We start from the raw sequence: 17,093 nt of genomic DNA on the forward strand, positions 1-17,093 counted from the left end.
AATATTGCCCAATGTTTGTCAAGCTGAACAACGGAGGAAGGTGAAGACGTTAATAAAACAGAATCTAATAAGTAGCAAGCTTAATCTATTGTTAACCGAATCTATCCCTTCAGCCGAAAAACGAAAGACATCTGTCATACATGGATAAGGAAATGTGACGCTGCTGCTCAGCTTAGATGTCATTGGCTATGACTTTTCAGGACAGTCTGTGGTTGGACTATCTTTTAACCCATATTAAACAGCGCATCATGTTAAAAAGTATGTTTTGCTCCTATCATCACATTAGTAATATATTAAGTCAACAATGAAGTGTTGCTATCTTGAGAAAAATGACATCTTTAGCGAGATCCTAATCCTAACCCTAAGCATAACTTCAATGAACTACAAAAAACAGCCCCCTAGTGTTGCCTTTCTATAGATAGAACGACGGAGGCTTGTGGGTAATGTAGTTTAAACTTTTTATTAACGAAACTAAATAAATTATTTATTTTAAGGAAAACTGGATATCTAAATATGTTTATTGTGCAAACCTCTATGATATATTTGAGAGGCAGGCTGAAATGTGGTATTTTACAGTGAGCAATATTTAAAATGCCTTTATGTCAGCTTTCCATTTATTTCTGAAAACTGAGCTCAACATTATTTTATCAGCATAGCATAAGTAATAATCCTGCCCATTTTCTCTTTGATATGTTAATTGGACTCTGATTTACAGCCATTTGAAATGTACAGTTTTGGGCTCTTCCGGGGGGTGCTACTGGGCCCCTGGGGGTAGAAGGGCAGTAAAACCTACATATATGTATTCTCCTCATCATGGACAACAAATTGAGCTGAGTCACATTTATATCTGACAGTTTTCACAGTCCTCTGTTTTCTATTCTATTCATCATGACTATTATACCTATCTATTCCCCACCTGTAAAGCAGTAATCAAGGACAATGTATACACATTGTGATACTTCACTATTACACAAGGACAAATTCATGCAGTGCTAAGAATATTAATTTATATATATATATATATATATATATATATATATATATATATATATATATATATATATATATATATATAACTATTTAGCAAAAATCAGTGTAAAAATGTCCTCCTCACCCCCGTATCTTGCTCCTCAGGTGCTGGACATCATGTGTGTGCTCTTGGTTTTAATGCAGTACAAGATCCCATTGATCATTCCTGCTACATTCTCAGTTATCCCTCAAGTGTTTGTAACAATAAAGCCCATGGCACCATCTTGTAATGCAGAATAGTTAATCTCGTAACTCCCTTTATTTCACTAAAAAATTTGCATATTTGTTACTAAAATATAAAAAAATTACTTTCTGGTGTACTGATGTCCCAGATGTTATTAATCCGATCAAAAATGTTTATGTCTTAAATAAAAAAATAATCCCAATAATTAATATGTAGTTTTTCCAAGTCTAAAATAAACACATATCAGCCTACCTAGTAAAATTATGTATTTAACAAGAATCTTCAGAACACAATATTCACCATTTTCATTTTATTGAAGCATAGACTATAAAGTTGATAAAGTAGCATCAAGACGAATAAGATTCAATGAAAATAATTATCATCAAAAATACATTAACCTCATATATAAGTTCACACAGATGAGTGATGAAATGTCCTTAAAAGTCACACAGTCCCATCCAGTCAACTGTGATACAGATCATGTGATACATATAAGACATGAGATACTGTTCCAGAAAATAATGATTCCCATCATCACATCTAAACTGGTTTCATCTCCCCATCGTGTTCTTCTTCTCTCGTGTCTGGAAACAGTTTGTGGTTGATATCCAACACTGATGTGGTGTAGCTTGTCCTCAGCCAGAGGATCTCTCAGTCCTAAGATCCCAGACCTGGTCAAAATGAAACAAACAATCCAGATGAAGTTGTTTAATGGACAGAGAGCTCAGCTTATGTTCTGTGTGATTTTAGCAGTGTGAGCAACTATGACCCTTGTAGTACTGTACACTTACCATTCTTCAAGCTGTTTTGAGACCTTTTGAGAAGCTTTTTCTCTGAAGAGAATTTAGCACATCCTCTTCTTTCACTCCTTTCAAGAGCATCACTTGGTCAAAACCCCTCATTTGGCTGATGAGATCATCTGTACAAATTAAAATACTGCAATAAAAATTAAAGAATTAAGAAAAAGTTACAGAGGCAAAGGTCTTGCTCATGAGACTGCATTAGCATGTGTAGTTCTCATAGACTCTAGAATTCATCTATTGTTGCAGTAAATGTGCTTTCTTCCTCTAGAATCTTTCTCCAAAGTTCCTGACTTCTCTCACAAATGTGTTTTAGTCTGTGCAGTGTAAGGCCTGGCTTCAAACCAATCCACTATCAATTCACAATTTATAACATAACATTTAGAAAACAATGAAATAATGTACATTGGTGTTTATATCAACTAAACCAATTTCATGATACTTGTCTACTTTTAAAACAGGTGGTGTGTTTTTAAAAACATAATATTAAAAATGTCCAGTCACACTTTGCTAACATGCTGTAATTGTAATAGTAAAAAAAGAAATCAAGGCTGACATGACCAGTTCTGTGAGAGATCATCATAAAATGTTGTATAACACAGCATTGCTTCAACACACACATACCAGAGGACTTCTGTTTGTTTGAGCACAAGATGGCCATCTTCATTCCTCATCCTGAGCAAATCATTTCCTTGGTCTTCCTTCTCTTCTGTGAAACAAGATAATCTCTACTTACTCTGTGTGCAAATAATATTGCTCATTAAACATAATTAAGTTAATTTAAAGTAAGATTCAGACCAGAGCATTTGAGGAGTAAATGTTGATTAAAAAAAATATTCTAAACAAATGTACCTGGGAAGAGCTGATCATGGCAAGATTCGCTGAGACTCAGTAATAGCTCTTTTAGTTTTTAGGAAGGTTTGTGAGGGTTGGCTCTTGAGTGAGTTGTTGAGCTTGATATTTTAGACCTGAAAAAGAAGAACAGCATTAGGATTATCTGCAAAAAATCCTGTAAGACAGAAAGAAGGAAATATTATTAATTACGTGCAACTTGTACATTACACCTCTGTAAAGATGCTGTATAATTAAAAGTTAAATGCATCCATTATTGAAAGCAAGTAATTAATAGCAAGCTATAGTCATATGAATTCTTTTGATAGTGTCAGATGAGGCTGTCCTGGGGCTTGTACAATATCATACAAGTGTTAAACTGGATTATTAAGACTGTGATGTGTTTAGGGATCATTTTTAAGACTTTGACCCTGTCCAGATACCCACACTTGCAGTCTTGGCCACTTGAGAGTGTGTGTACGTGACAGTGTGTGAACGAGACTGTCTTAATAATGCCAAAGCACAGCGTCCTTAACACACACTAAACCTCTCCAATACTGCTCCGGAGCGCTATACAAAGCTTAGTGTATCCCATCATGCATCATGTTTTGGAATAAATCGTCAGACTTTTTGCCGAGATCTCACAAGAGGTCATGGGAAGCTGTCCAATGTACAGTATGTGAAATATTGATAATTAGTTATTAAAAATCTCTGTAAACACATAAGTGTCCCATAAGGCAGTGGCTCCCAATCCTGGTCCTGGAGAACCCCAACACTGCACATTTGAGATGTCTCCCTGATCAAACACACCTGATTCAACTCATCAGCTCATCAGTGAAGACTCCAAGGCAGATAAGAGAGACACCAAAACCGTGCAGTGCTGGGGTTCTCCAGGATCAGGATTGGGAAACACAGTCATCAGGTCATGAAAAGTTCGACACACACTTGTGGTTATCATGCTCACTCGAACACTAGGCCAAATACAGGAAAGACTTCAAATAAGTAATCAAGTGGTCAAGTGCAAAGATGGCAAGTGTGGGTATTTGGACAGTGCAACAGTTTAAGAAACAACAAATGCTGTACAAATTATAACAGCAGGAATGTTTGATAAAAGGGACAAACTATCACAGACTTAAGGCGGGCGTACACGGTGCGAATTCGGATGGTCGGAAGATCCTATGTCCACGCACACGGCACGAGTGAGTTTATCTGAAAATCGTACGGACGAGATGATAAACGACACGATTTTACAACCTGCGAATTCCAGAAACAATCGCACGAAGTCGATAGACGCGTTCGACTTGAAGCACCGCTGCACGCACTGGAGGATCACTGTATGACATTAAAGTACCGCGAGAGCGATAAAAGAGCACACATATCGAATGCATTAGAATCGCTCTCGCGGTACTTTAATGTCATACAGGTGATCATTCTGTGAAGCGCTGCTTTAAGTGGAACGCGCCTAATATAACTGCTCTCCCTCTCTCATAACTGCATATAAAATACTGATACGAGCCGTGACTGTTTCCTACACGTAGCTACAGATTGTTTTTCAGCAATAGGAAACTGGGACGTTTGTTTACCCTGTGTGTGTGTGTGTTACAATGTAAACATGGTTTGTGAGGACAATTCCTGTGCCCTCGTATACCAAATGGCTTTAAAATTTAAACATGCATTTTCCGTGATGGATAGAGGTAGTGCATGGGGATAAACAGTATAGAATATCGTTACATTTATGGAGAGTCCCTGTAAACTACATATGCGTGTGTGAGAGAGAGCGAGAGAGAACTAAAAAGGCATTGGAATACGTTGCTAGAAACATACAGCGCTCACTGTTCCTGTCAGACTTCACCGAGTTTATCCTCCCACATTCGCCGTGGCGCTGCCGTCTTCGTCTTCTGTGGTTTTCCTAGTTCGTGATTGGTCAACTTCAGATAAATCAACAAATCGGCTCGTTCAACCGCACAAATGGCACGAATTCAAACCGATAGCTCACGAACTTTTTAGACATGTTTAAAAATGATCGGGAGGTCGGGAAGTGCTCGTAAGCCACTCTGCTCGGCTCGTAATTCATCGCAAATGATACGAGCCGCGACCATACGAGCATACGCGATTTCCACACGATTTAAAAAAATCGCATGCGAACTCGTACGACAGCAAAAATCGCACCGTGTACGCCCGCCTTTACTGCTGCAAATATCTGCCTCCGCAGCTTTCTGTCTTCTCCATTTCTGAAGGAATCCCTCTCCAGAAACACCACTGGGCTGACTGCCTTTATGTCTTTTCAGCTAAAAATAAAAATAAAAATAATAAAAAGGGGAGAGTAAATAAAATTGAATTATATACAGAATGTTAATAATGATCTGTGAGCAAAATATTTAGATATAATATATATATATATATATATATATATATATATATATAAACTGATATGAAAGAACTGCAAGATGGAAAAATGCATGTTTTATTATTTATTTTTAATTGGATTTTTTTTTTTTTTTGGATTTACATTAAAAGGTATTAAAAGCATGGTACAGAACATATGATTACTGTGATATCTGTCATATAAAAGCACATAAAAACACTAACATTACAGTGATACAAACATAGCTGGTTTGGTGATTATTGTATTGTTGTATTGATTATTAATATACCATAGTAAAACTACAGTTACAGTTACTAATGTCCTGTTTACTGTGTTTTAACTTCACATTTCATTTATTACTATTGTAAGTGTCGTGATTACCATGATTTTACTACAAATACAACTTACATCATTGATCCTGAAATTAATAATAATATAAAACGGATCGAAGGTCTATGGCACGTCACGTGACAGATAGAGTTTAATCAGACTAATTAGCAGCTGTGTTCATTTATTTAAACGCAATGAAACTCAAAGACAGCCGCGGATGACCGATATAATACAGCGATTAAACATATGGCACTAATTTGATTAATAAATAAGACAGAATACATTTTATAAAAGGCATTAAAAGAGCGTATATACGACTACTCACCCAAACTGTGGAACTGTCACTGATAGCAAGTATCGCGATGTGTGCTGAATGAGACTTCTTGAACATGATTTCATAGCGATAAACATCTCATGTCCTCGTGTCGAATTCTGACGCCAAAAGTTTCCCATTGAAAGCAATGAAGGTCGTAGTGCTTCGATATTCGACGCCGAGAGGCACATTTGGCGTCATAAAAGTGACGCTAGGGGCGCTTGACCATGCTTCGGTTTTTGACGCCTTTGGAGTGAGAATGGGTTGCAAGTCAAGAAAGACTAGCTTTATATTTTGTAAAAACATGTATTTTTTCCAGGAAATAGTTTTTAAGATCAACTTTGTCAGGAGATAGATTGTGGATGTTACTGTTAAAAATACACTTCCAATAAAGTGAGTGTTGGCAAAACTGGTTGTCATTTTTATGTTGTCGGCAGCTGCTGATTGTAACTAATAAAGTAACTTGTAAAGTAATTAGTTATTTTTAAAATCAAGTAATCTGTTAAGTAACTATGTTACTTTTAAAATCAAGTAATCTGTTAAGTAACTATGTTACTTTTTAAATCAAGTAATCTGTAAAGTAACTAAGTTACTTTTTCAAAGTAACTGTGGCAACACTGCTCTAACTTTCAGAATAATGTCTCTTATCACTGTTGATGATACACAATTTCTTCTACCTTTCATGTCCAGAAACTCCTGCAATCTGTGCCTCTATCTCCAGTCTCTGTGGGAAGATCTTCTTGGAGGAAAGTTTTACATTTAGCTAGGCGGTGATTCTTTCTTTTAACAAGAGCCCTGATCCTTTCAGGCTGACCTTCACAGTCTGGGTGACACAATTCAGCACAGATTGGTTTGTGATCCTGTCACAATGTAATTCAGGCTTTAAAAAGAGACTGTTATTGTCGGATTGGCCAGTTACAGAGGGCCATTTCATGATGAATCAAATTTCCCTTGATCTTTCGAGATAAAAGGGCTTGATGTACCATGAAAACATACTGTAACTTTCTGAAGTCAAAACTTCCTTCCCAGAAAAGCCATTTATTTAAACTGAGTTATAGCAAAACTTTATCATGTTACACAATGTGGCCCAGAATATTTTGTTTTGAATATTTTTGCATTTATTTGAAACAGAAATCTTTGCTATATTCAAGTCTTTAAAGACACTGTGTCCATGCTAAATGAAAATATAAATTTGTTTAGGAAAATAAATAGAATAACATCTATTACAGAAAATCTAAATTACAGACTACACACTTTTAAACAGTAGTGTATATATTGTAATATACTGGAAATAAGAAAAGAGATTATGATTGAATAAGGAAACTTGTATTCTGGACCACACACTGATCAAGACTGAGTTTAACACATGCTTCGCAAAACACCCCATTAACGGCACTAATTTTCTGCAAGAGGGTGAAAACAGAATGTGCCCATAATGCTTTGCAACTTGATCTTGAGTAATATTTATACAATAAAGCTCACTATTTCTATTTTGGGAGCATGCATTACCAAAACATGCAAAAACATAAACATCATCACAAGCTCAGTAATACTAAAAGATTATGTGATACCTTGTATGATTGGTTTCTTTCCTGCTGCCCTGCAAGAAAAGTCTGCCAAATTGCATTTTCCCACCATTTGCTGTGCCCTCCACCCTTCGTAAATAAGAGCAAAGGAGCCTGTGAAAATAAATCTGCATTGTTTACCTTTTTGATCTTTAAGGCAAAAAATTCACAAAACTCTAACCTCTCAATGAAGTAAAACAATTGAAAGTGGGGGGAAAAACTCACTTTTTTTTTTTTTTGGCAACTCGAGAAATTCTTATGAGTAAAATATTCGCAATCAAGGTTTTTTTTTTTTTTTTTTAGCACACCAGCATGAATGGAAGCATGAAATATTCCAGCCATGACTTCATGTTCCACAGGATTATAAATATGAGGAACACAAAGTCCAGATTTGCTTAATCATCCATCACAAGGAGTAAAACCAAAGAATATAGTTCTTATGTGCAGAACAAAATTGTTGAGATTCATAAATTAGAAAGTAGCTGTAAGAAAAGAGCTAAAGTAAAATCCCCATTTCCAAACCCCATTTACCACTGTTACTTAAGTGATAGGTTAGAAATTCAGTGAATTGTTTGAATGGAAATTGAAAGGATAAACTATGCAGATTTATTTTCACCTTTGCTTACATGTTTCTTACATGCCAGAGTTACATGCTCCCTTTTAATATATCCACTTTGATGTACTGGATGTAGTTTTTAAATTAATTGTTTTTTTTTTTTGTTTTTTTTTTAGGTTTTATAAAATAAAATATACGGTAAAAAGAAAACACACAATTCTAGTCATTGTTGATTTGAATGTAGGCCCATGCTTTAATCCATCCATGCCAGATTTAGTTGGAAAAAAGTAGCTTGATATTTAAAAAGTAGAACTGTTTTGAAAACACTCTCAATTCTTCTTTCTAAGTGGTTTTACTGGCAGATTGTAACTTAAGTGAATATTGTCACCTACTGGACTGGAGTTTGATGTTAAACGAGTCTAAGCTTACATGGATGATATAATATAGCATGCATAAAGCCACTATTTTTATCATCTTGTTTTCTTACTTGCTCCTGATCTGATATTTTATATTCTGGGTTTTGTGAATTATATATATATATATATATATATATATATATATATATATATATATATATATATATATATATATATATATATATATATATATATGTATATATTTTTAAGCTTGTTATTTTAGTTTAATCCTTTCCTATTATATCTAAAACATATTATTAATTCATTTACAACAGTTTCCATTTCCTGACATGTATTATGTAAACTTGTATACTGGAAGCCACATAAAATGAGCTAGGCCAACATGTTTTAGCCTGTATAATTTGAGCAATATTTCAGGCATGATGGCATGTTTGAAATGAGATAAGGCTTTAAAGAGTTTTGCTAACTTATGGCATTTTGCTAATTTCAACCCCAAGTTGTTTTTTTTTTTTTTTTTTTTTTTTTTTTTTTTTTTTTTTTTGCTGTTTTACAGAGCCCAGGGGTGTCAGAGACTGGTGTGATTTACACATATTTTGGTGACATCTTTCTGGTACTGTGGACATTGTATTGGCTCTATTCCAAAAGAGCTGCTTGCAGTAAAAAAAAAAAAGAAAAAAAAAAAAAAAGTTTAGCTCTACTTGTCAAACGTCTTGCGGGATCTCTGCTCATACATGCTAAAAAGTTTTGTGAAAAATCACTGTGTGAAGTATTCATTAGATACTCATTCATTTTCAACCTGAACACAGTAAATTAATAATAAAAATGTGCTCAAAGTGACTGATTTAGAGAATGCTGCTGGAACTAACATCGGCCTGTCTGCTTTTGGCTTGAGGAAGACAAATGGAATCATTACCTCAGCATTTCCATGACTTTGTAAAATGAAGTGTCAGGACACTAGTGAGCCTATTTTGGGATGTTGATGGGATTGCTTTTGTAATTAGTCTTGATGGCCACTTCTGGGTATTCAGGGTGCATGAAACCTCATCAGCTAAAGGACGATACTCTGTACCCCACACGTCTCTTTTCTGATCAAAAACCGAGGAGCTAAGAGCAGTCAACTCTTCGTTTTATCAAAAGCCCAAAAGGTCTGTTAGTATTCACCTTGCTTGAGTGAAAGGCTGGTATTGTCCTGCTCCTGGTCTCCCGAGGCTGCCGTTCAGAGCAGTGGTGATGGAATAAAAGGGGCAGAGTTTCACTGCCGCATCTCTAGAGATGTCCTGTCTCATATCCATTACGTTGATTGATGGCTTCAGTGGGGGACTCATTTTCACTCACGGTTGTGTGCTAAAAAGATTAAAAACAATAAATTTGTGAATGTTCCCTCCAAGGTTGGGACATATCATTCTTATACATCTAGTCAGGCTGCTGTTGATATAATTAAAGAAAAAGGTTACCCACGCAAATGCTTTTTCGAGGACATTATGCTGATTAATAACAGGATAACATTTCAGTGTAGGCGGAATTAGTGTGCCAATAAGCAATTTAACAAACATCATATCTAAAACCTGCCTGAGCAATGGACTTGTTGTAGTTAGCAATACTCATAGGAGGTAATCAACAAAATGATGGGCTCTATACTGACACCTGTGGTTGAAAAAGTTTCTTGTAGAGAAGTGTCTGTCATACCTAATAACTCTGAATATAAATCATGATTGTTTGCTTATTGCTTACCATAGTACAAAGCACTGAATGGAACATGGTGATGGGAGAAAAAGAGATATGAAGAAACATATTTTAATGCTTCTGCATTCATTTGCAGTATTACATTCTCTCGCAAAACTATTGCATTCACCCAAAAAAACCACATTGTCTTTCAAAACATTTGCTTTCTATGGCAAAAGTATTGCATTTTCCTAAGAAACTTCGAGTTCTCTCATAAAACATTTGCTTTATCTCAAAAACGGTTGTGTTCCCCCAATTAACATGCATAGCTCTCAAAAGCACTAAAACATTGTTTTTCCTCCCACATCATATATTTTCATTACATAATTTGGGAAAAACCAGGAAGAATAAATAAGAAAATTTCTCTAGAGTTTCTATCTAGTCTTTAATAATTTTCTAAAATGTTAGCATAAAAATTTTACTGACATGGAAAACATTTTCTGAAACATTTTATTTGGACATTTTTAGTAACATTGACATAATGTTTGGTAAAATTATGTTTGATAAAATTCCGTTCGCATAACCAGAAAGTAAAATGTTGCATTTTTAGTTTATAGGGCCATAACTCTAAAATCGAATTCTTCATTCTGCATGGGAAGTTGTGTTTGGCTATGTTTCAAGCAAAAAATGATATCTTTCTGCTTCTATGATACCAAATGGTGCAAATGAGAATTATCATTAATTGTCATTGAATAAAGACTTACATTTCTGGCTGTTTGTAGAAAACACATTTGCGACTATCGTGTTTTTTGGTACAGTAACATGAAAGGTAATCAACCTCAATCCTCAAATTACAGTTATAGAGGGGAAAAGGATACATTATGCAAATCTGGCTTAAGACAAGACAAGAGAAAATTTGTTAATCACGTATAGAATTGTCTAAAATTGTTCTCTCATTCATTAGACTAGTATCATGGTGAAACAGCAGATTGAGGAGAGTAAGTTAACTAAATAAGCTACCAGAACAACAACATATCTGGTTAAATTCTGGTAATTCAAGAATGCATTTAAGTATGTTCAAAAGAACCACAGACTCATACAGTAATGTCTTGACCAAGCATACTTGTATATGAATACTTCTGCCCAAAAGTGCTCCAGACGTCAACAAAATGATCTGAAAGGAGCCAAAATCTCCCTTTGCAAAGTAAGAAATACAAGAAGCTTCATGCTAGATTCGTAAATCCCTGCATATTTCACTGTGTTTAACTGACAGATCAGACGGTGAATCCTCTGCCCTGCATTTTAACAATTCAGTTAGTCCAAATATCATCCAAACAGTGTTGAGATGCATCTGTCTAGCCAAAAATCCTCAGGTCTCAAATGACTGAGAGATGAAGTGATACTTCCCCTGTGCAACTGTTCAGGCTTGAGCAAGGATCAACACAGCAAAAGATATGTCTTAATACTTGAGATGTTATAAGCGTCTTTTACCATGATCTCCAAAAGGTTTAGATAAAATCTAAGATCTTTCATGAGGAGTTTTATGGAAGTTCACCCTGTGTGAAGTCCACAATGCACTGTTCTGTTGATGTTGGCATGATATGCTGCATGCTACGCATAGTGTGCATCGTAAGTGTGATTTTAGGCCTGAGGTCAAGCTGAAGAACCATAGAAGAAAGTAAAACATCCTCAAAAACAAACTGAGAAAACTGTTTTCCCATTCCCACAGCAGGAATTCTATGAACTGATCAGCACTGTGGATTTTAATACATCAACAACAATTTTACAACAGCTTTACCACCACAAAATGCGTCCAGCAGAGTTTGGTTTTCAGCCTCAACGCAGGTTGGATGGATTTAGAACAAAGCAATCATTTGTTTCATATGTTATATTTTGATACAGAGACATAATAATGATATCACCCAAAAGCAGACACATTCCATTCAGTGCATTAAACTTAAAATGTGTATCTGTGTAAAAATAATGAAGCTGTTTTCATAAGGTTACAGATGAAGTGTGCACTTTCTGCACTACTATAGAAGCACCAAACATAATCACAAAGATACATTTCAAATCCTTCCTCCCTCTCCATTGTTAGACCCAACAGGTACTCATGGCCCCAAATCAATTCCAACTGCTAAGCCGATAGTAGTCCCAGTCAGCCAGGGTCCACAAATGAAGGTTTGGCTGGTTAGCATGATTGTATTATTGTATGATTGCTGTCAATATTGGCATTTTGTTTTTGCTACCATCACATAAATCAAATCGTACAACAGACTGTAATTAAATTTTCTGCCACTGGTAGAGAAATAGCACACTTCACGTTAAGAAAAACAAAATACAACCTGAGAAGAAAAAACTGAAGGAGCTGTTGAAAATCCAGAAAAGCTTTGAGTATTTCCAGTTTATAAGCTGGAAAGAAAACACAGGATATGTGAATTGGTTTGTTGATGTAGTTGATGAGCACCAAATGGGATCAGGGTTCCAACACAATCTACCCACATATCCAGGAATGTCTGGAAAATGCAGTATATTAAAGATAATATGACAGATAAATTTACCACCTGATGGTAATTATTGGTCGTATCTTCATGGTAAACCTCAGAAAATGCCATAGCCTCTGGTTATTTTCCTAAACAAATATAAAATATTGAGTCTAATAAGAATCATTTTATGTGTCTTGGCCCGAGTTTGGGGAAGTCTGGTGTTTATTTGGGTTTTTGGACTCCTGTAGTATGCTGGTTTGTGAAGCATATCATTACAGTCAGGCAGAACGGGACTATTTCAGTCTGAATTATTTCTTGGGGCTTAGCTGGAAACCACAGAGGGTGTGTGCAGCTCACAGGCTTTCCCTGATTTGTCACTGGAGGACCAAAATGATGAAACCAAAACCAGTCTACATACCATAGAAAAAATACTTATAATTTTGGAAACAGAAAACAACAAAAACATGTTTGATACATAGTAAAAATAAATAAATAAATTCAAAAAGTGATTTTTTTTTCAGGATTCTTTGATGAAAAGAAAATTCAAAATAACTGCATTTATTTTAAATAATCTTTGGTAACATTATAAATCTCTAGAAGTGTCTTGATCAAGTTAATGTGCCATTGCTGAATAAAAGTTGTTTTCTTTCTTTCTTTTAAATTCTTACCATAAAGCTTGAAATTACGTATTTATTTGTTTTTTACTGACCAGCAAATCAGAATATTAGACTGTTTTCTGGAGGATCATGTGACACTGAAGTCTGGAGTTATGATGCTGAAACTTCCACTTTAGCATCACAGTAATACATTTTTAAAATCTAAAATGAATGGAATTTATTTAAAAACTTTAAAATAGAAAACATCCTTTAAAATGATAATTTTAATTACTCTTTTTTACTGCATTTTTATCAAATAAATGCAGCCTTGGTGAGCATAAGACTTCAAATCCATTTAAAAAAATCATAATTATTCCAAACCTTTTAGTGTACAATAGTTCTACTTTATCAAAAGTTAAACAAAAAAAGGGAAACTGATGAATCACGTTAAAAGTGTTCATGGAATTATATAATGTACAACAACAACAACATTTATTGGCGAGGTATGCATAACATACAAGGAATTTTCTGCACGTAGACAGATTATATTTTCATAACTGATGAAGGAAGTACATCCTCCGCTGTGAGTTCTTAACCACACACATAACCTTGTTCTCCCACTTGAGATCACTACAGATGGTAGTGCCAAGAAACTTATAAGAATTGGTGATGCTCACTATACAACCATTTTTAAAGGAGTGAAGCAGGTATTATTCTTTGTAAAATGTATAATTATCTTAGACTTGGCAGTGTTTAAATGCTAGTTATTATGACTGCACCACGAGACAATCTGATCCACCGGCCCGATTATTCTCCTTCATAAATAAGGCTAACAAATGCAAATTTTAAACGCTTTTCCATAGGATCATTCATATAAATAGAAAATAACAGCGGGGACAGCACACACCCTTGAGGTACACCAAAACTGAGGGTGCTCATTCTAGATGTAAATATACATATATACTTATAAATATACATATATAAATATATATAAATATACTTCTTTCTGTAGTCTGATTGTAATAAATGTCTTTGGCATATAGATAGAAGATAACCCTTTCTCCACCTCCTACTAATGAGACTCAGAGAGCTGATCTAAATGTCATCCCACTGGTTGGCAATCTGTTCTCTGTTTCATGGCAGCCTGCTGCACCTGAAGGGTCTGGTCTCATACACAGTGTCCTGAGGTGTGTTCTCGTGAATTCAGTGGCACCTTCAGGACATCTTTCACTGGGTAGGCAGATGAAGACAGTGGAAATCACACCAGAAAGACCACCAGAAAGTCCAGAGCATGGATGCAATGCTAAGTAAAGATGATTATTGCTCAGAACACTTGCCTGTTGTGTACTTAACAATTCCATGATAACAGTTACTCTGTGGTTTGATTGTTTTAATTTTGTTTTATGAAAAGTATAAAAATTACATATACATTGCCTATCAAAAATGTTTTTTTTTTTTTTTTTACTTTTTTTTAAAGACTCTTATGTTTACTAAAGCTGCATTTATGTGATTTAAAATTAGCATATTATGATGATTTCTAAAGAATCATGTGACACTGAAAACCTGAGTAATGGCTACTGAAATTTCAGCTTTGAATCACAGTAATACATTTCATTTTAAATATATTCAAACAGGTATTTTAAATTGTAGTAGTAATATTTCACAGTATTATTATTTTTAGTATTTCATCAAATACATGCAGCCTTGGTGAACATGAGATAACTCTAAATAAACCAAAATATATACTTATTTTCTAGGCTGAAAAACAAGTCGAAACAGCTCATTCTAAATCATTTTAAACTTTTAAACTATAATTGTAAACATTTTTCTATAAGTCACAATTGTTTTTTGTTTGATTGTTTGTTTGTTAAATTTCCTGTTTGGAAGTCACTGAATATGATATATTAAATATAAATTATAATTATTCATTAATGAACTATGACGCACACAAATTTATTAAACCATTGTGGGATAATATCATATCAATTCAATTCTGTATCTGTAAAAAGTTTTTATACGATGCGATTAAGATTAAAAAGATTAAAATTCCATCTGTTTGTTTTTTTGTTTTATAAATAATGTGTAAGCTGACAGCAGCATGTAAATATTGGCTGCTTTTGGGGTGGTAGTCACCTTGTAATTGTTATGTAACAGAATGACAGTTGAAATAGTCCACTTCTCTTCCCACAAAACATATAAAGGATGAGACTCATCTCAGTCCTGACACCAGCTGCCACCTGTACCATGAAGCCATAGGCAGAGGGTGAACCAACTCCAGGGTAAGGCTTAAAGCAGCCAAATCTATTAACTAAAAACATCATAAATCTGTCTTTTTAGGCAAGAACCAGAGATGTCATGTACACTAATAAAATATGTTTAAAGGGACTGAATTTGCATTTAATGTGATTACAATTAATTAAAACATTAGAAATTTATAATTATATAAGCTAAACGTTTCCTTCCCATGGTTATTCAAACGGCTAATAAATTATGTACAGAAATGACATTATCACTAACTTTTATCTATCGCACTCTCAAAAAAACAAAAGTATTGTTATAATCACTGAAACTGTACACACTGCAAAATGAATCCCTCACTTACAATGTATGTATATCTGCATATATCCGCACTTTGTTTATTATGATGAGAGAATTTCAGCGATGACTCATCAGAACACCTCTGATTGGCCATTGCACTCCTAAGCTCAACAGAATTGTGTGTGATTGGTTATAAAGCGCAACACTGTAAAAACACCTAAAATTAAACTAAGTGCAACATGAGCAAATCTTAATTTAATGCCGCAGTCGACACTTTCTATTCATTTAAACTTTGATAGCAACAGACGTAATAGATTTTATTTGTTTGTGCAGGGTAATTTTTGTCCAATTTAGTGACATATGCATGAAGCATGGATTCCAGTGATGGATAGTGTTCACTAAAGCCTTCAGCTCATAAGGTTTACTCTGAGGTCATGTTCCAACTAATTACAAAAACACACTAACCTTCTCCAGCCATGTCTCCCACTACTCCACGGTCTTGCATTCAGCATAAGTGCATGGTTTGAATGTGCATACTGTGGCATTTCCTCCAGGCATGTTTTGCTGCTCACTGCTTGTTCATCGAGCTGTTAAATCAGAGGGCAAATGGGGAAGTGTGAGGTTATGGGGAGGTAAGCTATACAAACACCCCCTGCACTGCAGAAGTAGTAACACACGTGGAAGCAGCTTCATGTTGGGAAGATTTTCTGTCTGTTTTCCAGATGGGGAAATCTTTCATTTAGAGGATGAGGTCTGTTTTCCCTGTTGGCACCTCTCTAGATTGTGCTAAGAATGGGGATTGGAAAACTACAGAAAAAAGAATGGGCTCCGTTTCAGTTCAGAAGCTGAATGACAGAAATTGGGGAAAAAAAGTCTGTTGGCTAAGAGCCCCATCTGAAAAGGGCAGACACTTTCAGGAATTAAGACACTAAGATGGATAACTTTGCTTCATTCTTTTTCAGTGATGCTAACGTGATCCCATTATCATTTCCAGTGCTTTAAGTGGGCCGGTACGCACCGGTACTCAGTACCGCCACTTTGAGCGTACCACCACCTCTCCGTGCGCCAAGAACGTGCTTTTAGCGTACCGGTACGCTTAATTTGGACATCTCAGTGCTTTAAGTGGGTCAGTACGCACCGTTACTCAGTACCGTTACACCAAATATAGCTCTTGAGCATACCACCACCTCTCCGTGCGCCCAGAACATGCTTTTAGCGTACGTTCATTTGGACATCTGTTTTAATAGAGGTTTTAATCCTTTACCTTCACTGCCGCTTTTCAGAGCGCCCTTCACAATGCACGCTTCCTAATTCTTCCTAGTTCGGAGTATGGAGCGTGAATCATTTGAACCAGTTCGGGAGTTCGGAGCGGGAATCGCAAATCATTTGAGTCAGTTCGGGAGTTCGGAGCAGCTTCGCGAATCACTTGAATCAGTTCGAGAAATCGGAGCGGGTTCGCGA

At 35.4% G+C, this 17,093-nt stretch overlaps 2 long non-coding RNA genes across 5 annotated transcripts in view; both read right to left on the reverse strand.

Annotated features, from left to right (window-relative positions):
• LOC128020115 (uncharacterized) overlaps positions 1-17,093 on the reverse strand; it is a 49,645-nt gene that overhangs the window by 16,255 nt on the left and 16,297 nt on the right. For all 4 annotated transcript variants that reach the window (XR_008185291.1, XR_008185288.1, XR_008185289.1 and 1 more), the window contains exons 5-6: positions 16,098-16,219; positions 9,512-9,694 (exon numbers count right to left, since the gene is read on the reverse strand). This is a non-coding gene — a long non-coding RNA (uncharacterized LOC128020115). The remainder of the gene's footprint in view (positions 1-9,511; positions 9,695-16,097; positions 16,220-17,093) is intronic.
• LOC128020114 (uncharacterized) lies at positions 1,171-5,210 on the reverse strand. The gene is made up of 5 exons (XR_008185287.1): positions 5,033-5,210; positions 2,866-2,981; positions 2,638-2,722; positions 2,005-2,132; positions 1,171-1,884 (listed from the first exon to the last, which is right to left on the reverse strand). It is a non-coding gene; the product is annotated as an uncharacterized LOC128020114 (long non-coding RNA).

This window comes from Carassius gibelio, chromosome A9 (genome assembly GCF_023724105.1).
Source record: "Carassius gibelio isolate Cgi1373 ecotype wild population from Czech Republic chromosome A9, carGib1.2-hapl.c, whole genome shotgun sequence".
Taxonomy (NCBI): Eukaryota; Metazoa; Chordata; class Actinopteri; order Cypriniformes; family Cyprinidae; genus Carassius; species Carassius gibelio.